At 47.8% G+C, this 22,280-nt stretch overlaps 1 protein-coding gene across 2 annotated transcripts in view; it reads right to left on the bottom strand.

Moving 5' to 3' along the window:
• Window positions 1-22,280, bottom strand: part of RCSD1 (RCSD domain containing 1) — a 36,329-nt gene that overhangs the window by 13,544 nt on the left and 505 nt on the right. The window lies entirely within an intron of this gene.

Here is a 22,280-nt window from a genome sequence, read left to right on the forward strand (position 1 = left end):
ACTCTATGTCTTCTAGTCAAGGGAAAGCACCGTACCGGGGCATTCAGATGCAAAATGTTCCCTTCCTTGCACTGCAAGGAGAACACAGTCCCCCTGACTTCCAGGGGCTGGACTGGCAGTCTCCCTCCCACTGGGAGGAAGGTGGGAAGCCTCACTTTCTCACTCTCACGCCAGAGCATGCACCAGCCCTTGGCCCCTTCCATGACTAAGACACGTGTTCTGCTCCTCTCACCCAAGAGCTCAGTGCTGGCTCTCTCCTGCCCCATGATATTAATGCAACCTCTCCCATTCCTGGTCATTTTTCCTGTCTCGGTGACACAGCCCACCACTTTCATGAATGATGAAGAGGAGCTCTGCTCTTTTTTTTTTGGCAAAAAAGGTGAAATTACTCAGGTGTTTTTTTCGTGCTCTTTGCAGCCGACTGCTGATTTTTTTCAGAAGAGAAGTGTGGTCAGCCTGCATGGCTTAGAGCCAGTGACCTAAGGTAAAAGACTTACTCCATCAGTAATTTGGTGACTGCTAGTCTGAGGTCTTTTACTGTTCTGTAAAAATAAGTGTCTAAGCATTGCACATTCTGAAAAATGTCAGACAGAGCAGCAAAACAGGAACTGAATTATACCGTCAGTGTAAGCATGGCACTGTCTGCAAAGGGGAAGTGCAACTAGCAAGTTCTCTGTAGGGGGTTTCACTTTCCTCTTCCAAATACATTTATCAAATTGAGTAAATTTGAAAATGGTTTTCAACCTCATCTTTCTTCATCTGCTTTTAAAACTGAACCTGGTCCCTTCAGCAGTGCTGGAGAAGAACAATCCCAACTTCACTGGCGATTTAATGTGCCAGAAAATGCGAGGGCTGGTAAAGCTGCCTGATGTGGGAGTAATATCATCCCACAGAGGGGGCCCCTCAGGGCAGCAATGCCATTACCTGGCTCAATGACATTTGCCAATTCTCCTTCTAGACCCCGTGGACCCAATGTGGGCACCGGATGAGAGAAGCTGCATATTAAAAGCCCACAGAAAAGAGGTAAAGGGTTTCTCTGTGCATCCCATTCGGGTACTCACAAAGAGCTTTTCTTAAAGATCATAGATTTAAACTACAGGCAGGGACTGTCACTGCGGACAACAATTTTCTTATGAAATCAAAATTTCAAAGACTCCTGGGGAAAGCTGGAAAGCCAGAGGTGGCTTTGGGGATTAATTTGAATGTCCTGCTGGGACTGGTGCAAAACTGACCCTCAGCTAGCAGGTTTGGTCATCACCCACCCCCTTGCAACTGAAAGCTGTCATGACTCCATCTCATGGGATGGGTATTCCACCAGTTTTGTCACTGTCCATAATATGCTACTGGAAATGCTAGTCTGAAAGGGTACCAGTGGGGACCAGAAGCAGATACTGAAGGAGAAATTCAGCTTTGGATTTGTGCACCTGGTTCGGCTGATGAAAAGAGCAAAGGTCTATTAGCTGCCATACAGTGAGTGTTTTGGCTTAAGCAGCACTTACATACCAGCTGAATATCAGAAGAGACTTGCACTGCCCTACTCTCCTTCCCTTCCCTATGAATCCTCTGACTTGTCTGCTTTCGTAGGTAGGATATTTTGGCCAGACGGAGCACCTTTTCTCTCAGATGTAAGCCCTCCACAGCATCTTCCAAGGATGGAGTATTCAATGGCTATGAAATCAGTGAGAGTTACACAATTTTTGGTACTCATCCTGTGCACTTTCCTCCCCCATTCTCACGCAGCTGCATCTAGATGTGGTTGCGAGGCCAGTCCCTGACCTCCACATCCCTCCCTTGCTACTGAAGAGCTTCACAGGAACAGTTCCCTGCAGCCAGTCCTCACACCAGTCCATTGTGCCGGCTGCCTTCCCATACCCTGTGCTTGCACAAGCTCTGAAACACCCCCCGTGACTCTCATAGGGTCTTTGGTTGCTGCACGTATAATCTACCTCAGCAAAAGCAAATAAAGCAAAAATAATAAAAAACACAGTGTGTCACAGGCAGACACAATAAGGCATCCGAGGCTGAGGGCTAGTGTCTTGATTACACAAACAGGATCCAGAAATAGTGATCCTCAGCACCCAGCTCTCAACACTGTGCCACAAGACGGCAGTTGTCAGTACGCTAGATGAAAACAAGAGATGGTCAGTGCTTTCGGGGTGCAGTTTCATAAGGTCCTGCTTTTGGCAGCAAGGCAGCTGATGTTTCCAACTGCTCATTCTCCCTTGACCTTTCCTTCCCCCTTTCCTCCCTCCCCTGCACCAGCATGAGTTTGTGGGGCTGTGCTGTAAACTAGATCACTGAAATGATCTGGGCTAAAAATACATCCCTTAACTCTTTACGAGGTTATTTTTAACCCAGATCATTTCAGCAATCGAGTTCACAGCACAGCCCGACAAGGGCTTGCACTGCCGTCGTGGGAGGGGATGGAGGGGTGGCAGGAGCAGACTGCAGCACAGGGGTGAGGGCTTCCCTTTAACCGCTCTGGCCAGAGGCTAAGTCGATTGCATCCTTATGTGTCCTCCCATTCAGAGGGCTGGTACGACAGAAAAATCGTATTTTTGCATGCCTGCTAGGAAAGCCTGTTCTTGTCTGTAGCACTGGTATTTGGCCTTGCAATCTGTTGCCTCCCACCTGAGACGCAGCTGAGTGCAGGCTGTGAACCCGGGGAGCGCCCGCGAGCCATCACGGGGAGCAGGTTACCGGCAGCTGAGTGATTCAGCAGAAGTTGCTGTTAAGCATCCACCAAAGCCCCACAAATACTGTGTCAGAGATCTCCAGAAGCCTCAGCTCAAGCGGCAGCGGCCGCAGGGGTGGCTGGGGAGCCAGTTTTCCTCGCTGCATGGCAGAGGCAAAGCTCCAGGCCTGTAGGACCTGCTCAGCAGAGGAAGGGATGGGGGAGGCATCTGTGGGGAGGAAACTACTTAAATCAGAATAAATCATCATCACACTCTGGCTGGAGGCCAGCAAGAAACTCTGGGAAGCAGTGTTGCGCTTTCCTTTCAAATTAAAGTGTCGACCCCCACCAAGGCACTGGATTTTAGGAGGGAATCGAGCCTCTTGCAGACCCCCTCTTCCCTGCCCAGCTCAGCCCTCCGAAGGTAAATGACACGCTCTCTGTGCAAAGCCTTCCCAGACGTGACACCTACCCTTCTCGTTTTTCAGTGAGGTTAGCTGCAGCATTTCAGGAGCCAGCTGGTCAGAGGCCTTGCCTGCATAGGAAAGCTTATACCATGCACGGTGGGGTAACTCTCGCAGCTTGCATGGGGAGCAGCACAGCCTTAATCAGAGAGAGGTGCCTGTTTTTCAGCCTAACTGAACTCATTCGCAATCAACTTGGCTGAAGAGAGCCATTCTCAAACTTCTCAGGTACCTGTTTCTGACACAGAAAGCAGCACTTTGGGAATGACACGTTAAGCTGTAGCGGGGAACGTGCTTCCTTGCAGGGCTCCCCCGGGACTGGAGGGGGGTCAATGTCCCCTACCCCTGCAATGCGGTGTTTGCAGCCTCTCTCCTTTTCAGGACTCCCCTGCAGAGATGGGGTTTGCTGAGCTGGAGATGTCCTACTCGCTTGCAGATCAAGCAAGGGAGAAGTGATGACTGTACTAGCACCTCCCATACGGCCCCACCGATTTGGGGTGACCATTTCCATAGGCAAAAGCTAATGCCTTCTCCTTGCCCCATCTTCTGTTCAACCGCTGAGGCCAGCTGGAGGCAAAAGGCAGCCGAATATTCACATGGTACATCATCTCAGGTACAGTTCCTGCCTATCTGGAGAGGACATAAATTTACTCTCTGGAAAGTGCATTGTGAATGCGTCTCATTACCAGTCAAACACACCTGCGTGTCAGACCAGTCCTACCTTTTTAAAGGCCACAATAATATTCAATAATGATGCAAAACATAATAGTAATATGTCTGCATGAATTGAAGTAATAAAATCTTTCTTTCAGTTAGGAGTATCTTTAGTACCTGTTCTAAAGGCAAGAGTCCAAAGAGGCCAATCCACCAAAATATCCTTTTCTACCCCTAGGTTCATTTATTTTTCAAGGAATATAATCTGAAGAAACCTAGAATGGGTCCCTGGGTGTGGGTCTTAGCCTTAAAAAAGCAGAGAATACTACAGAAGGGACAAGTTTAGGTTCGCCTGGGCAAATCTGCCACTCTTTTTTGTCTTGTTCAATGGCAGGAAATAGGTAACTGAATTTTCATTTTCAACCTTTTCTTACAGGCACCGGTTATTTTGGCTCTCACATTTTATAAGCGCAGATAAGATTAGATGGGCAGCTCATAAGGAACTCCTCTTTAAATAAATTACAAAAAAGCTCAAGAATAGGTTTTGATTTGGACTGGACCCAAGTTATCAATGGAAAAATCTCTCTAATACGTAGCTTGTAGTTTCATTCAAAGCCATCTCTCTGCATCTGCCATTTAGAGGAATCCTGGTTTTCACCCTACTGTCAACACACCTGAAACAATTTGTTCATCTGTGTCCATGTGAGCACATCAGTGGCATCAGGACCATATTGAAAGGGGAACATTGCTCAGACTGGGAAGGGAGAGATAAGTTAGCAGGGTAGGTTTAAAACACAAGCTCCCCCAAAGAGTTTGGGCAAACTGAAAGGCAAGAGGGTGGGCAAATACCTGAATCAGAGCGTGAGGAACTGGGCAGCAAAAAGCAGGAGCGGCTGCTACCCACAGTCTGAGCCTGCTTGTTCTCCTCATGATCCATGAAAGCATCAATGCAGGCTGAGCACAGCTTGCCCAGGAAGTGGGTGGGCTCACACTCGCCTTGGCCCATTTTTTACATCCCTAGAAGGAAATGTCACGATGCTTGTTCCGACTGGAGCTCCGTGTCGTGCTGGGCCCCTGGCTCAAGAAGCAACACATCCCAAGATGTAAGCCCTGAATAAACAAACCTCTTCTTGCTACACTGACCCCTCTCTGTCCCAGCGAAGCATCCCTCTTCCCATCTCTCTCTTTACCCTTCTTCTCAAATAATTCTCGCTGGAGACCTTCCAGCTCTCTGTTTCTGGAGGGATTTATGTGGTTTATTTATTCACTTGGCATCTTATCTGGCAATGAATCTGCTCCTTGTCTGGTTGTGGTAAATTTTAATTATTGGCAGAAGCCCCAGCTAGAAGTGGCTGCAGCTGTGGCTCTATGATTCCTTATAGCCAGGCATGTCCAACATTGTGTCAGTGTAGCCCATAGCACCCTGGGATGCCAGGCCAAGGCCCCTACCTGCATTTCCCACCATTCGCTATAGAACAGGAGTGGTAATCACTGCACCATGCTCCACCAGAGCAAAAGCTACCATGTAAGTGGGGCTAGGCTAGCTCTGCCAACTTTGTCTATCAATCAGAGCTTTATCGCAGTTACTTTCCAGGAGAGCACAAGACCAGGATACCTTGCAGATCTTTCAGGTGTATCCTAAGTGCTAGAAAAGAATTAATATTTTTCTACTTTCCTCTTTCTGTTGTGTTTTCTTTGGTCAACCTTTACCAGAAGCTAAACATTTCCATTTCACATCCCAGATGAGAATTTTGTCAGCTTTAAGAATGGCAGCATGCACAGAGTCCTCAACCTTCTCCTCCAAGCTGCCATCAGGTGTCTGGGCAAAGAGGAATAACCGGCTTCAAACTGCCATGGGTTCCCCACTGCCAGGATGCAGGAGTGAAACACAACAGAAAGCTGAACAAAGAAAGCAAGACTTCCATTTGAAAGATCCAAAGAGAATTCAGGGGCTGATATCAGGCCATACCACCAGCTGTGAAAGACTATAAGGGTATGTTGAGGTGTATAATGATGACCCCAGCACGCTCTGCAAAATCCTTGGATGTTGTTTGCCGGGACTGGCATTTTAAAGGTCGTGCAAATGGGTTTCTAGTTTGACTTGCAACAAAAGGAATTAGTGGTAAGCCTCTGTCTGTCTCACATGAGATCATGCACAATGTGCAGAACCATTGCACTTCAAAGCTAGAGGTTTTCCAACATTAAAGTCAAGCCTCAGCCAGTGCAGAGTGGCCTTCACGTCTGGTTGATGTCACGTGCAACAGATTCACCCTTCAATCCTGCAGCTCCAGGGAAAGCAATCTGCAGCCCATGGGAATATATTGTGAATGCTGGAGTTTGGGCTCCAGATTTCTGAACACTCTGTGGAAACAACGGGACCTCAGGTTAGGTTTGGGACCAGTCTGAGCTCCTGGGCCCCAAAGATGGGTTTAACACTCCTCTGACTCAGGCACACGTCTCTTCTGTACATATCTGTGCATAGGTGTAGATTCTGGTTTCCTTCAGACAAGGGAGCACTCACTAATTGAGAAATGTAAAAAAAAAAGTTGAAAAATATGAGACACGGATGTTTCGGAGACAGGCAGGAGGAGGTAAGGACTACCTTCAAGGAAGTCAGCAGTGTTAGAGCCCAGTGATGTCTAGCAGCTTTCTTCAGTTCTAGTCTTAGTGAAGACAGGAGCTCCCACAGTAGCCCTAACAAATATTCAACTAGAACTACCAAAATGCATGTCGTAGGAACACAGATGTCAGGTCTCCTCTTAAACTCTTCCTTTTTTGTAGTGTTTTCAGTGGAGAACAAGCTTCTTGCCTGAGTGTAAATCGCTGCCGGCCTGTCTCTTGAAATCTGCAAATAAGTTAGCCACAAGAACAACTCTGAGAAGTACAACATCCCTCCTCAGAGTGGTACCCAGCACAACACTTATCCCAGCACAGATGAATGAATGCAGGATGAGCTTGCATCTGAACTCAACTGCAAGGCTATTGCATGGCTATAACGAGGGTGATGAAGAGGGAGGAGCTCTGACTACAACACAGGGCAGAATAGCACGAGGAATGTGGACTTCAAAGGAGGGTTGCATGTTTGTTTGTTTTTAGGAGAAAGGGCAGGAAAATCCTACTTTACATAAAATATGTAAAAATATGTAACATTTCCCTGTATTTGGAAAGAGTTTGCTTTAGGGCAACATTTTTCTCAAGACTTGCAGTGGTCTGGTCTTGATTTTCTCCTTCTGAGAGTTCCCTGATGAACTGCTGCCATCTCAGCACTCGGGGTCAAGCACTGCCCAAAGGGTAATGTGAGGATATTCCAGCTCAACAACAATGATCAGCGTTCATCCAGAAGACAGCAAGCAGCTCCCAAATACAGTGCAATAATTTCAAAACTACAGAGGCTCAGATCTGCCACATTTAAAGGCTCACAAAAGCAAGACTGGGGAATTGGGTGGAGGTGGGAGATATCACGTGGCCAGAAACTAGTAGAGGGACAAATGCTTTTCAAAGGAAGGGGCACTGTGTTGAACTTGCCCGTGCTATTTTAAAGGAATGGTTCTTGTACTCCCCCCGTTGCCTGCTAAAAGTAGAGGGGAAACTCCTGCTGGTTTTCCTTTTCTTTCAGTGGTTCGAGCTACCCATGCTTATGTGTAAAAGGGCCTGGATAGTTAGCACGGTGGTTGGAGTGAGGCTTTTCTCAAGAAAGCGTTGCTGCCTGAATTTGGATCAGAAGCTTGCTCAGGGTCCTTCTCTGGTACTTCCCTCCAGGTAACCTCAGGACTGCCTAGAGCTCCTGAACATCGAGGCAAATGGTTATCATGAGTAAAAAAATCCACCCGAATCGTGATGGCCAACACAGGACCACTGGGTGGTGGCTGGAGTTAGGTGCTGTGGTTCAAGAGCACTGCAAGTGCAGGTGCATCCCCATCGACCCCAGCGATGCCGTGGCTGCCTCTCTCGGCAGAGCCGAGTGGGAGGAGATGGGCAGCAGAGAGCAGCCAGTGCCAGACTGCAGGCGAGGAGCTGTGTCCTTCACAAGGGAATTACAGGAAACATCTGTAGACATCAGGAAATTAGAGCTGGTGAATATACTTTCTGCTTCAGAGAGGGACTACAGTGAAAATAAGATGAGATAATCGTTATTTTAACCTCCCCTCTGAGAAGTCCCTCCCTTCGCTGTTGACACATTTCTGCTAGCAAAGCAGGTGCAATGCGAGTGTGACGTAGCATTGTTTTTCATGGCAGACGGTCGGTACCAATGCCAGCTTTCTCTGCATCTTCCAAAAGGCATCTCTTCTCAGCAGAGTGACTGCATGAGGTTTCAGTTTAACTTGATGAGGTGGGACTGCTGCTGCTGTCCTCACAGACTCCTGGGCTCAAAGTGGAGAAAGCAGCCTCCTGTTTGCCTCTGTGGAGTTCATTAGCAACATGTCCTAACATCACCAGACTGGGCTGGAAAGGCCCTTTTATAGGAAGGGTATGCTAGCCACCTCACACTAGTCTTTGGCTGGTGTTGAAAATTGTTGAGGCTGAATTCGGGGCGAGTTGTTCTTTTCTTCGTGCCATGGTATGTAGCTCTCAGGAGTGCCTAGCCTGTGCTTGCTAAGCGCTGTCTGGTGAGATTAGCAAAACCAGCAAACATCACTGTGCAAGGTACAAGTGAGTTCTTGAGTCTCCCTTTTATCAATGACAATATTTGGCAATTGCTTAGTGCTTACATGTTCCCAATACTGCATGGGCTGAGTCATTACAGCAGCAGTACCTCAAACCTTCACGGTTCAGAGCCTCTGCTGAGAGGGCAATGTGTGGGCTTCTGCATTTTAATGCCTATGTAGCCACTGCTGTGTACCCCACAGAACTGGTCCCGAGGGAAGCCAGGGTCAGGAGATCACCAGGCAGGTGCGTGAGCTCCCCTCTGCCCCAAGGAACCTTAAAGTCTTCACTACGTGTTGGCATGGCTTTAACAGGCAGGCAGGCAAGTGCTCGCCCTAGCCTCAGCCCTAAGCACCGGATTAAAAACCATCTCTCGCTAGGCAGACCAAAGAGTTTGAAGCTCACGCCCCCTGAGAACAGAATGGAGCCCAGGCCATCCGCTTCCTCAGCAAGTGTCTTATCGCGTCTGTCAAAGGCTGCCAGGAACAGTTTGGTCCAGCGCCATCGCTACCAAAAGAGGCAGCAAACTGCAGCACCTGGTCTCTGCCGGGCAGAGCGCCCGTGCAGGGGCGGCACGCGTGTAACCTCCGCCTGTCCCCTATGGCGGCACGAGGAGCTCTCGCCTTTGCTGCACCCTGTGCAGGATAAAGCATCTGGCTGTCCAACTACGACCTGCTGCTCAGGGAAGGAGGTGGCAGACCATTTAAAATGTAAATAAATTATTCTGTGTGCATGTATAGTGTTTTGGGAGTCCTTGACTGAGGTGGTTGCAGAAACCTCCAGAAAGGCATGGGCGTCACCATTTCCTTTTCGGTGAGAAGTGCTTTTCGTGAGATGCCTGATCCTGTTTGATTGTGTTCACTGTGCTCAGAGTATTCTTCCAGGGAGAGGAGTGGAGAGGAGAGATGATGATGTGGGGCAGGGGCGACGTAACAGGAAAATGCCTAATTTCTAATGCCAGCATGGTCTGGGCAGCAGACCACCCATGGACAGGTCAGGCGGGGCAATCCCAGGCTTGTGCAGAAGCAGCATCCTGGGCACTGGTTGAATTTTAATGTCAAGCAGGCAGATGCCTAGTAAAGCGAAGGAACTAGCGGAGTCAGGCAATGGTTGCAAGGGGTTTTCCCAGGCTGAAGATGTGGATGGCAGTGCTTCAGTTCTGCATTAGTCCTGTAGTTGATCTAGGACACAATAACTTGTTCTCAGCTATTGAAAACCCAGGACAGAATTTTAGCCCGGGGCTTCACAAGCTCCACCTTGACACTTGGTCCTCCATGGCACGCTGGTTCTCCACAACACGTGTGGCTGAGGATAGCTACGCTGGAATGCAGAGCAGCCCAAGCAAACCTGTAGCAGGAGATCTGAGCCCCACAGTCACAGAGCGTTGCATGACTTCTCATGATGGCGTCAAACTGGGTGCATTTGTTTGGTGCTGTGCTCATACCAAAGGGATCGTTAGCCCCGTCACAGCTCCGCATGAACATGCAGCCAAACCAGGTAATCTCCATTTCACCTCTGTATCTGTGAGAAGTAGCCATCTGGGTTTTGTGTGGTACAGGGTACTTTGGGTACATATTAACTGAGATGGCCTGTTGCCAGAAAACTCTTCCTAAGCAAGTCCTAAGGAAGTCCAGCACCCACAAGGTACTGATTCTCCCCCAGTGAACTATCTTTTTAATGACATTTCAGTCTGGTTTCCAAAGATTTTTAAAAGTTTGATAATCTCCAGCATGATTATAAGGGTGTCTTTAAAGATGCTTTGCTAGTGAGACAACAGATTTCACATCTCCGTCCCGTGCATCCCCTGTCTGTTCAGCTTACACCTTCCTGCCTGCAGCTGCAGGGCTGTACCCTAGCAATCGTCTGTGCACCATAACTCGTGTAGGCTCCGCAAGCAGAGTCGGATGAGGGTTTCCCCAGACCACTAAGTCAACAATATAAGAGGAAGGAGACGCTCAAAGATGCTCGAAGTAGCAACAATAGAACGGCTGGAATGAGATTTAATGCCAGAAGACAGACTGTTCAAGAGGAAAGGTCCAGAAGATACCTGAAGGGCAAGGTGATTCCTATTGCACTGAGAAGACAGGAGGCTGGGATGAGAGATGGGAAGGTGAAACAAAAGGCTCTTAAGTACCAGTGAGACCTGCGGCTGGGCAGGGGGAGTAAGCTGCGCCACTTACAGTAAGAAGAGATCGTGATCATCAAGATCACTAGGTTTTTAAGGTACATGACAAGATTTGCTTGCAGACAGTGAAGAGGAAAGGGTAGGAGGGCTGAGTGGAGAGGCAAAAATCTACATTGCCAAGCAGGTCAGTTCCCTACAGACAGGGTAACTGGCCTGGCTGAGAGAGCAGGGGAAACAGATAAGCCTCATTAAGGAGTCCAATCAATTCAAGGAGAAACAGCCTCGGCCTTTCCTGTAAAAAGGTCATGCGTATGCAATTGCCTCATTACAAGCCCGACACAGCTGCTTGCAGACAGGCCAAGCAGCCAACATGGAAATAATTTCAGGCAGCAGGAAAAGGCTTGTGGATAAAGTTGAGATCTGGCTGAATGCGGTCATACCCAGCCACACAAGTGGAGAAATCATGAAAGGCACAGGGGCTCTGCCCGCACAAGCAGCACAGCAGCCTTTCTCTGGAGCAGCCCCTTGCAAGAGGGGTTTTCCCGTCACCTGAAACAGCACCAACTTCAAAACCTCATCCGTGCTGAGTTTTAAGCCCGGACGTACCACACGGGGTTCTCCCTTCTGAGTCTTTGAGGTGCGGTAGTGTCTCCGTTCGGGACTTTGCTGTGATGAGGACAAATGTGCCTTTTTAAAGGAGGCTGAGAAATTTAAGATGCTACAGCTTCAAGAGAAAAACAAGCAAAAAAAGAAATACAGTGAGATTCAAAAGCCCATAGTTTACTATGTGGCTACGATAGGTAGTGATGTATTTCAAACCATCTGACTACTACCCAGCAGCACCCTGTATGCTCCAAACTGGAGCTGAGCCATCAGTAACCTCAAGCACTGAGATACAAGGTTTAGCAAAGATCTCTCCAATTACTAAGTTTGACTATACTAGAAGAGTAGATTAATGTGTCCCCTCCTGTTACAAAGTCCTGGGAACTTAGTGTCCTGCTATTTCCTTTGAGTTAATATGTCTGTTTTAAAAATACTGACTGTATTTATCTGGAACAAACAGTTTCAAAAAATCACTTTTCATTTTTTTGCTCATTATAATGAGCGTTTGGCCTTAAAAAAAACAATGTTGATGTTGCAGAGCTCTTTCCTCACTCCAGGTGAACCAGTGGTACATCTGCAGCCTTTTTACTTCAAGTTTACAATAACTCTTAAGTGGTTTGGGGGGAATACTTTGTGCCTCTAAAACAGGAGTGTTGCCAGAGAGCCAGAATCCTGCAGCAGATACACTGAGTGTTCTTATTACTCAAGATTATGAAAATTTGGATTGGGATGCTGAAAACGAGGTCCCTTACTTTGAAATGCCCCATCAAATACAGCCCTCAGCTCCTCTCTCAAAGGTCACAGTGAAGGAGGCTAGTGGGCATTAACTTGGCAGCAAGATTTCTGAGAGCCAATGCACCACTTTCCTAAGTAACTGAAGATCCCCGCTCTCTTTCAAGCAGCACCACTTTTCATTTCTCCAAACTTCAAGTAGATGAACACCTCCACAGCTTTCAACTTAGTTCAAGAAGACCTCTAGCTTTTCTGGTGTGTCAGGCAGGATATATGGTCCCGTCATTAACTCCTTCTCTCCATCTGATGGGAGCCCTCTAGCAGCAGATGCTTTCTGAAACCTTGGTTGGTACAACCAGATGTGAGCTACTGCAGCTATCTAAAATACAGATAATATATATGAAAGGTGTGCGGGGGAAAGAAAGGGGTTATTTCTCAGAAGTTATCCATTGAACAGGTAAGTTGATGAGGTGGTGTTGTTTTAGGAATCCACAAACACTCCAGATGCAGAACAGCCCCTTTGGATCCAAGGGCCGACCTCTACTCCTGGTAGAGTGATGCTGATGTCTTAATCTACAGCTGACAACAGCTGCTACCAAGACAGCGGCCTGGCTGGGCTGGAACATGTTGCTTCCCGTGTGTCTTTAGCAGCTTGTACAACCAGTATCTGGGATTTGTCCTTCAGACACTCACGTTACTAGCAAATGCTTCCATGAGTGGAGGGGCGAGATGGTAGTTCTGAAGAAGAGCAGTGATGGCCACCATAAGACGTGGATGCTTTCCTAGTGCGCTGTTTGCACCAGCTGCTTGTACAGAGCTGCGCTCCTGGCCGGGGTTTTCCCCAGGATCCTTCTCAGCTTCCCAATGTTTCTCTCCCAGATATCTGTTTTTCTTAACGGTCTGGGAACTGTACACAGCCTGTCAACTTTCCCCAAATTAATTGGTGCCTCTCTGCATGTCCTTCCAGGCCTTGTTCTGGGGAGCTCTTACTGCTCTAGGAGGATGAGGGGTGAGCTAACAGAGGAACAAGTGGCGAAACCTCCCAGGCTGCCCACAAGGAGAGGGGAAATGATGCAGTCTGTGGGGGCAAGTGCATCCCACCTCATGCAAGCCCAGTCTCCTGGACTAAGGCACAGAGGAGAGAGATGGCCAGGAAGGCTGGGCATGTGTGCATACTGCTTGAGAGTGGGGAATAAAAGGCGTGAACCATGGTTATCTGATACAGGCCTCTGAGATGAACAGCTTTCCATTAGTTAAAATGTGCCTTGCAGAAAATCATTATTTTAAACCAGCTGAATCCTAGCGTTGCTTTAAGCGACTTGCATAGCCCCGTAGCTGCAGAGACGACGCAAGGCTGCGCCCTGCCCTCACCCACAGACACAGAGACGCTTGGGCAGCTGCTCTGAAGGAAACAAGCTGAGCGCATGGAACAGCCCCTGTAGTAGGAAAGGTCTCAGCCCGACGAATCACCTTGCCACTGCTATTCAGTTTAACAGATGTTAAACTTAATGTTAATTAGATGTTAATCCCTTGCTTGCCTCATGTGGGGTGGCGAAAAAATCCCTGCTTTTAGCCCGTGTCTGAAATAAGACGAACTTCAACGGGGGGGGGGGCTCAGATGCAAGATGCCTCAGGTGGGACGAGGAAGGGACTGCTCTTGGACTGACAGAATGGTTAAAGAGGATGAACTTCAAGCAGATGCAAGTGCAGTCTGCATTAATTATCTAATCTGACGCTTTTCAGAAGGTCAAATTAGAAATTGAAGTCACTGAACTGTCAAAGAAGGGACACAGAGAGTGTAAGAAGCGGGGACAATTCAAAACACTTCAGTTAAATGCTTTAAGTAGACTGTGATACCTCCCCATTTAATCTCAACACCAGAGACAGTGTAGTTGTAGCAGTGCAGGGACTGAACTCCATTTATCATGCTGGGAACAGAAAATCAGAAGGGTAAATGAGCCTACACAGAGCTCCCAGGACTCATCAGTTAGGACTGTGTTATCTTTGTAACACATTGCTATTAAGTTAGGTCTACGCTTAACACAGGCAGGTCAGAGAAGGAGGTTCATATTCTCCTGAGCCAGGAATTTAGTCGAAAAAGATACGCAGATATGGAGCGGAGGAAAGTGATAGTAAGCACGCAGCTAGCAGCCAGCTTGAGGTGTGAATGCTAAGCTATAGCCACAGAGATGTCTTTTTAGCTGGACCGTGGAGGGCTCAGCAGCACTGAGGATCCAGGTTGGCCAGGCGGCTTTCTCAGCAGCTGCCCTCCCTTCGGCTCTGTCCAGAGTCTCCAGTTTGCAAGACCCCTGAAAAGCAGGCCCTACACCGGGCAAACGAATCCAGGCAGCTGTGATTTGCACTTACGTTTCAAAATGCCTGTCTGAATCTTCAGCTCAGTCTGGAAGAGCTCTTGTGATGCATTAGGAATTTAGTGATTTCCATAGGTAAAGGACTCTACTATATACCCTAAGAAAAATGCACACAGGTAATTCTCGAGCTGCAGCTTAGCCTTTGACATGGATTTTTTTCTGTGATCTGAGGAAGATGGTTATCTCTGTTTTTGAGTTAGCCTGTTCATAAGATTCTCCCACCAACTCTGCAAGGGAGAAACATGACATTTGCAAGAGCTTTGAAGTACCCTACCTACTTCCGTGCTCTATTTCTTTTTCCTGATGGCTGATTGAAACTCTTACATGTTTTTTCTGTGGCAAGAAGGGGGACTAAGTTCCTTCAACCTCAGGCACAGTTTCTCCAGGTTAAAGCTGAGCCACCGGAACCAGGTGTAGAGGAAGCACGGGCTCAGTGCCTCCACACCACTTGCTCAGCGAGTAAATCAGCACCAGGAAGCTCTGGCCAGCACGTCACTGAATTCATGGACCTTAAAACGCAAGGCATTGAGAAAAGAAATTACATTCAACCTACAAGAGAATGATCCGGCAATTTTTGAGTTGCAGAGCAGAGGCAGAAGAAATGAAGTATGACGCTTCCATTATTCAATGGCTTTTCTTTCCCATGGGCTACAAAAAGAAAAGGCTTCCAGCTTTGGCCTTTGAGAATCTATGGACTAAACTGATGCCCGCTACAGAGGCTTGGGGAGCTGCTACAGATGATGCAGGCTTCAGTTTTCTGGATCCAGAGTGTGAAGCTGCTGCAGGGAATGGACCCTGTACGACTGGACCTTGAGCATCAACACTCCTGAGTAAAGCCCTGCAGGGCCTGGCACGGAGAGCGTCGCTGGTGGGTCACCCGCATCAGGTGCTTGAGGTCAAAACTGGAGTAGTGTGAGGTGCCAGTGCCAAGGGCAGGGGCTGGAGTGGGAGGGCAGAGCCAAGGAAGGTGAGTCCCCTGTTTGGTGCATCCCAAGAGCAGGAGGAGAAGGGCCAAGAAGAAATTCCTTGGTGGCTATGGGCAAAAGCTTCTTGGGCTGTACAGAGCAGGACTTGATATTACATGAGATTAGAAGTCCTGATGTGAGTGGAAAAGGCAGCTTTGCACTGAGTTGGGAGATGAAAGAGAAGGTGCTAACGCTGTTTTCTTTCTGTATGGGTGGCCTGTCTGACTTGTTACCTTTGTGTCTCCTGACACCTCATGCTCCAGTATATTTGACAATCCATCCCTTTTCTTCCACCCTCTGCTGTCGACAGGACCGATGCGCATGCCTGTACTTGTTTGCGTGGCTCAGCCCCTCTGCCCCTAACTGGGAATGAATACCTTGAAACCGGGAAATTAAAACACTGGGTTTTCATGGAGAGACAGTGTTGACAACTCTGTGCACTTCGTAAAGACTAAGTAGGAAACCAAATTACACTGTGCACATTTCACAAGTTAAACACATGCTAGCTGCAGGGCCCAAGGGGTGAAATTCCTAGGAAACCTGGCGCACAAGCTCAAGCGTGTGTGTATGAAAAGGGAGGAATAAAGTGGACCTGTTTCATCTGAACTTACATCAGGGGAACATGGCACTCAGCAGAAAGGTATTTCAAGATGATTGACTTAACCCATGACTGCTGTCACACTACACAGTTTTAAAGGGTAAAGAAACCCATTCTTAGAACAGGAAGAAAGAATACAAAGAAAATCGCTTTTGTGTTTTACACAGGCAATAAAAGAACAGTTCCCAGACTCTTGCAGATATGATGTCAATTTATTTTGACTTAATTTGTCCAGAGGCAGAAGTTTGCAGGGCTTGAACAACGTGGTGTAGCAGGAGGGAATCATAAACGCTTTGGAGGCCTGATGCTGAATAGCCACTAGCTTCTGCTAGCAGCTCCACGTGTGGAAGGACTGCAGAAGCAGTGTGGTCCTGCCCCTCTGGTGGCCCCATCGATACCATTGCTTGCATGCAACAGAAGATGGCTCCTGCCATTATCTTTCTAATGCTCTGTCCAGTCTATTTTTGAAACTCTCACAGGAAAGCAGTTTCCACTACATTTGGTTTCCACTACACTATTCCAAACGCTGCCAGACCTCACTGCTAGAAGCCCTTCCTGCTATTTGGTGAGATGCAATCTTCCCTTTCATTGGACCCCATTATTCCTAGGTGCACTGCTCTTATGATGCACTCACTAATTCTGTTTCCTCTGTGGTAAAAGTTTTAGACTGCTGTCCTCTGTCTCACTGCAAAGCCACACTGGCTTGTTTAACTCCATTATTCTGAGTCAGCTTTCCCTCGCCTTTGCATTTTTCTCTTTCTCTGAACAAGTTGTTGGTCTGCATCCTTTAGATAGCAAGGCTTTCCAAACTGCATGTGTTCGTTCTCTGTGGTTGAAAAGCTGTGATCTATGTGAGCAATGAATTTCTTGCCTTAAGAAGCAGCATGCAGCTTGCTTCAGTGATAAGAGCATGAGGGAAAGGTATTATATCCTGTGAAGTACTTCGAGATGCTCAGAGAAGCACCACCACATGCCGTAGCTACCCACCTGTACAATGGCAGCATTTGAGCTGTGGTCCGGTCATGCTGAGGGTGTGTGCTTGAGAAGCCTGAGATGAACAGTGGCTTTGCTGAAGCTGGTAGCGGTAAATCAATATCCTTTGCAGATTGGCCACTAGTCATCCACACCAACCAAAACACCGCGCGCATCTTGTTACAAAGGCTAAATAGGTTTCTTTGCATAAGGACAGTTGCACGTAACACCAAGCTTACTGTCTTGCTGCCTCTTGTGTGGGTTTTGAGCTCTTTTAAAATTTGATGCTGAAGAAGAAAAGAGAAAGGGCATGCATCTATCCCAGCTGCCAATCTGGCAGCTCAGGTCTGGGTCTTTGTTTTTAGCAAGTGACATGCTCATATCTGACAAGAATTTGGTCTGATGTCTTTTTTTCTTTCTAACAGGTGAAAACTTCATTTAGCACTAATGGGCCTCATCCTTGTCAGTACATTATTGGGACCCACACACTGGCGATAAGATATCATAAAGATATGCTCCAGAGTTAATGTTAATGTAAAACCGTTTCTGGCATAAGACTCATAGCTGGATACGCTGTGGCTTGGATGAAGTGAGACTTAAATCCATGCTTACGCTAGACTCCGTAAGAATAAAGTGCCCCGTGCCTCTGACAGTAACCAGATGTGAAGCAACTGTGCAGTGAGTGTGTAATGATAACTTCTTGCACAACAGATCTCCTGTCTTTAGATCAAATTCATCCTTATGCATGCCGTGTTGCAAACTGCTAAAGGCATATAATTGTCTGTAAGTCACCAAGACAAGCTGTGTCTCTGCCGTATTACAGCACCTGCAGGTAGCAAGAAGGCTTCACCAGTAAAACAGACAAGTCCTCCAAACAGGTTCTCCTGCTGCTGGGTACAGCTGCTAGCTCAGATCCCAAACCCAGGCTGCAGAGTTGTTGTTTTAGGAAAAAGAGCATCCACCTCTCTACAACTGTTAACCAACCACTTGGGAACAGAGAGGAGAACCACCCCTAGTTTGCATGGGCTTGGTCATTTCCATGATGAAAACCAGCAGAATTTCCTAGCAGCACTTATTAATAAAGCAGTGCTGATGTTTCCCGCTGTTCTTTAGATAAGCAGATCCTGGGAATGCATGAGAGAAGGTATGCATAGCATGCTGCTCATCAGTAACACGTCCTGCCAATTAGACTGCAGAATACAGGAAAGAAAGCTTTTCCGAAACGCCATCACCATGACCTGGGATACTCCGACACCCAAAGGTTAAAATGGGGAGCGAGGAACAGAAGGGGCTCAGAAGAATCATCCCTTCTCCAGCGACACAGGACAAGCTTTAATTCTGCAAACCATCTACTCTGGAGTCTCCGCTAGGTACAAGTAAGGGTCACAGCACTGCCCATGGAGTTTGGGTTTGTTCCTTTCTGTCCTTCAAGAAGGAGGCCTCATCCAGTCACTGAGATGTAGAGGTCTGGCAAAACAGCTCCTTTCCAGGATCCTCTGCTGCAGACATGCTATTTACTGTCAGGCAGGCCCTACATCTGCCCAGACCTGAGGAGTAAAATGGGGTCATATGGTACCTCTCCTAGAGTATTTAAATACTCTTCCCTTTATCTACACAGACCCTCTGTGTGAATGTGTCATTTTGATGAGTTTGGGAGGAAACATTGAAAACAAGTGTATTTGAGGTTGAAATGCGCTATTAAGCAAAAAGAAAAAAGAAGAGTGGAAAAGGAATGTTTTAACTTTTGGAATGAAAGCCAAGCAGCAGAGCTTCCTGAGAAAGGGAAATTGTTTCCTGGCAGAGCTAACCATGGCATAATGCCTGTACTTAATCTTGGCTCCACAGCTGCAAGGATGGGCAGAAACCTTGCTCAGCCCAGCCCACCTCTGCGCGGCTTACTGTCCTGCTGGCTCTGAGGACCATAAAGGTTACCAATTTCAGCCCTCTCGGCTGCACTGTACCAAGTACCTTCTCCTCCGTCCCCTCCACTTAAGTCCTCTGGGGTGACAGGTCACTATCCTTAGTGCAGTTTTCCTAGGGACAGGGTAAGTGCCTATGCTGAAGGCAAGACACTCTGTAGTTTGGGCAAGGGCATCCTTCCCCGTGGCTCCAGAAAGGATGCAGCAGCTGGGATACTAGACCTGGAAATGCGCTCAGTCGCAATGTCTGGCTGACCACAGCGCAAAGGAAGCAAGGACTTCTGACCTTGCCTGTTTAGGGAGGGGACATGTTTGAACCCCAGGAGGTTTCTGCAGGCTCTCAGTTGAGACAGGGAACAGAGGACTTGGAAGAACTTTCTCCACACTGCTCTGCTGCTTGCTAGAGGAGTGGGGCGGGAGCCAGGGCCTCTTTGTGGTACCCTTACCTGACACAGGAGGGAGCTTTACTGAAAAGAGCAGTGGCCCCATCACTCCCCAAATGTCCCAGATGAGGACATTGTGGTGTAGGGAGAGCACAGGGCCTGGGGGCTGGAGCTGTCTCCAGTAGGCTGCCCAGAATGGAAGCGGCAAAATGAGCAGAGAACCTCCCTCAGCCCTGGAAAAGCTTTCCCTCTGCTGAGCCGGCGCAGCAACCGGCAAAATGAAGATCTGTCAGGAGCTGGTTGCAGAAAAAAGACATGGGAATGGAGATGTCACAGAATGAAATGAAATCTGTCAGTAGGCACAAGGAAGAGGGGAGCCTTCCCAAAATAAACCTGGTTGCTGCACCTTTGCAGCTTAGGGAACCCATCGCACCATAGGGAGCCACCAAAGAGAGATTTAGCCTTGGATTGCTTCCCCTCGCTGGGCAAACAAAGTTCAAATGTCTCCATGCTCCCAAGCTCCTACAGAGAGGCTGGGGTGAGGAATTGCCATGACTGCTGTTGAATATGGGCTGCAGAAAGCCACAAGCACTTTCAGTGGATGCCTTAACTCACAACATCTGCAGCAAGGTTTGGTACAGCTGTGGGAATTAAACAGCTTGGACCAAATCTGAAGATGTAAACTAACAAACAACACAACAATTTCCGATCCTTTTTGTACCGTGAGTGCAAAGAAGGTTTAGTGGCTGCTTTTTTACAAGTGGCTTAGCTTTCAGCAGTGACAGCTTTATACATTTTTAATATGAACTCCTCACATTAACAGTCTGTGATACAAGCTTCATGATTTCAAGTTCTTTTCATCAGTCGTAACACTGGAAGGAAAAATGATTCTCAAATCTATCATCCATCAAGAAGCCAGGTCTTCCCACAAAACCCCTGAAGATCAGCAGACTCACAGTATTACATGAACTGCAAGAACGGGGTTTTGCTGCCTTTTTCTCCCTCTTTGGGATCTTAAAATGGTTACAGTTACTGCTTTCCACACCGCATATCCCTGACAGCAGAATGGCTAAGTCTGTAGGTACTAGCTCCTAAGGAGCAGCAAAACCATACTAACCACTCTAAGAAAGCGATCCCAACTATCTTGCTTCTGTGGGTTTTTAAAAAATAGAGTCTTCCTGTCAGAGACATGATGGAAATCAGCTGGCGAGGTCAGCCTGCTGCCCTTTTTTCCCTAATGCTGGTAATCCTCGTGTGTCCCGCTAGAGCAAAGAGCTTGCCAGTTATGCCAGCAGGAAAGCACAGAGCAGCTCTGCCCGCCACTGACAAAGCAAATGGGGAAATGACAGAACTTCTCGTTCCTGTTGCACAGGACCACTAAATCTGTTTTTTAATGCAAAAGTCCGTAACGAGTCTCTGGGTCCTGCTCACGCTGCCTGTGAAAAGCTCTCAGGAAGAAACAGAGCAGAGTATTGGCAGGCGGGAACTCAAGTCTTTGCTCTTGGCTCTATTTTGGTCTAATATAGTCTTACCTTTGGGACATCAACCACCTTTTTGGAGGGTTGGGGCAGGAAGGGAAGACCGGGTGCACTACTTAACAAATGTCTTGGGGGTTGAGATGTTTTAAAAATAAGAATAGATGCAGCAATCTACAGATGATCAGAAAACAAAGTAAGATGGGGAAAGGAGTGGGAAATAGAGGTAAAGCAACAGAATCAAGAGCCAGAAAGTCTTAGGTTAAATACTTCAGAGCAACTTCCTGACCGTCAGACCTGCCGTACGTGTCACATGTTGTCTCCCAGAAGGAAATGGCAGGGCTGTCCCTTTCAAAATGGCAGGTCTGTCCCTTTCTACTCTGAAACACCGCTGCGGCAGACAACAGAAAACACTTGAGGGATGCAGTCCTCTGTGTGTGGAGGGGAAAAGGGGTGGGGGAAGAGTGTCCTCAACATGACAAAATACCTGCTTCAGCCCTCACTTAGTCTTTGCTCCATACATGGCTTCCTGTGCACAGCAGTTTGACTAAAGAACTCAACTCCCCTTCCCCTCTGAGACATCACAGGACACTATATAGCGAAAAAGAGTAAAACAAGCATTAACAGTTACTGATCCAGGCTCTGTCAAACCTAAACACCTTCATAAAGCTATCTATTTGTCATGCCACATGCAGCCTGTGCTGGGTTGGTTCGATCACTGCTTGGTCCTTCTCCACACCAAAATCTGTTTGGACAGTCTAAGTTGAGGCCATTTCTTGTAATGAACACGCCTGATCTTTACCCTCGCCTGTAGGGCAGGTCAGCACAGATAACAAGGACTGCGATGTTAGCACCTGGGCGTTATCAGAACTGATACGAGCTGAGCTATGCACTGGAAATCTTCAAAGGAAAATTGTAGTGGTGCCTCAAGCACACCGTTCCCTGGCTTTGTTGCGTGTCCCCTGCTGCTGGGGCTGCACCAACACACAAGAAGCTTCTCTGGGAAGATAATACAAAGTGTTTAGTAAGAGCTGTGTTTAGCTGAGGGAAATACCAAAAGTCCTCTTTCATCATTTGAGGTTTTGCCAATGTTGTAATCGCCTTCCTATCTCCCGTGCCCCTCCTAAAAATAAATATATTTTTTCCTCTGCCACTGAAAAAGCTGCTTGAAAAGCTAGTGAATCCGGTCCGACATGAGGGAAGCAAGCACCATCGCTCCCATTTCATATGAATGGGAAAAGATGCAAGGGGAGGTGAACTGCCTTGCCCAAGAGGGTGCTACATAGGAGAAGGCTTGGACTTAAATGCCAGGGAAGCCTGTTGCCTGCTTCTGCACCCCTGTCCGCCAGCCATGTGCCCACCCAGAGACGAGAACTCCGACTTCCCTGAAGCACGGGACACAGCATGGTGAAAGGGTCAGGAAACCCACTGGGGATGTGCTAGCCATTTACCCCGCTGAAGCAACGGTTCTCGGCTCCCCTTCCCTGAACCAAATGCCTTATCGATAACAGAAGTGAGACGGCGCAATGATCCACGTGGAAGGGGGACATGCACCACTCAGGGTCCAAACCACAGCTGCTGCTGCATGGGTCGGGTAGGAATCAACACCCAGGAGCCAACTAATCCTGTGTGGTTTCTTCACGTCTCCCTATGTCCCCATTTTTACCGAATTTTTAAAACCTCCTTTCAAAATGATGCCT

This window comes from Egretta garzetta, unplaced genomic scaffold (genome assembly GCF_000687185.1).
Source record: "Egretta garzetta isolate BGI_Z169 unplaced genomic scaffold, ASM68718v1 scaffold516, whole genome shotgun sequence".
NCBI classification, from domain to species: Eukaryota; Metazoa; Chordata; class Aves; order Pelecaniformes; family Ardeidae; genus Egretta; species Egretta garzetta.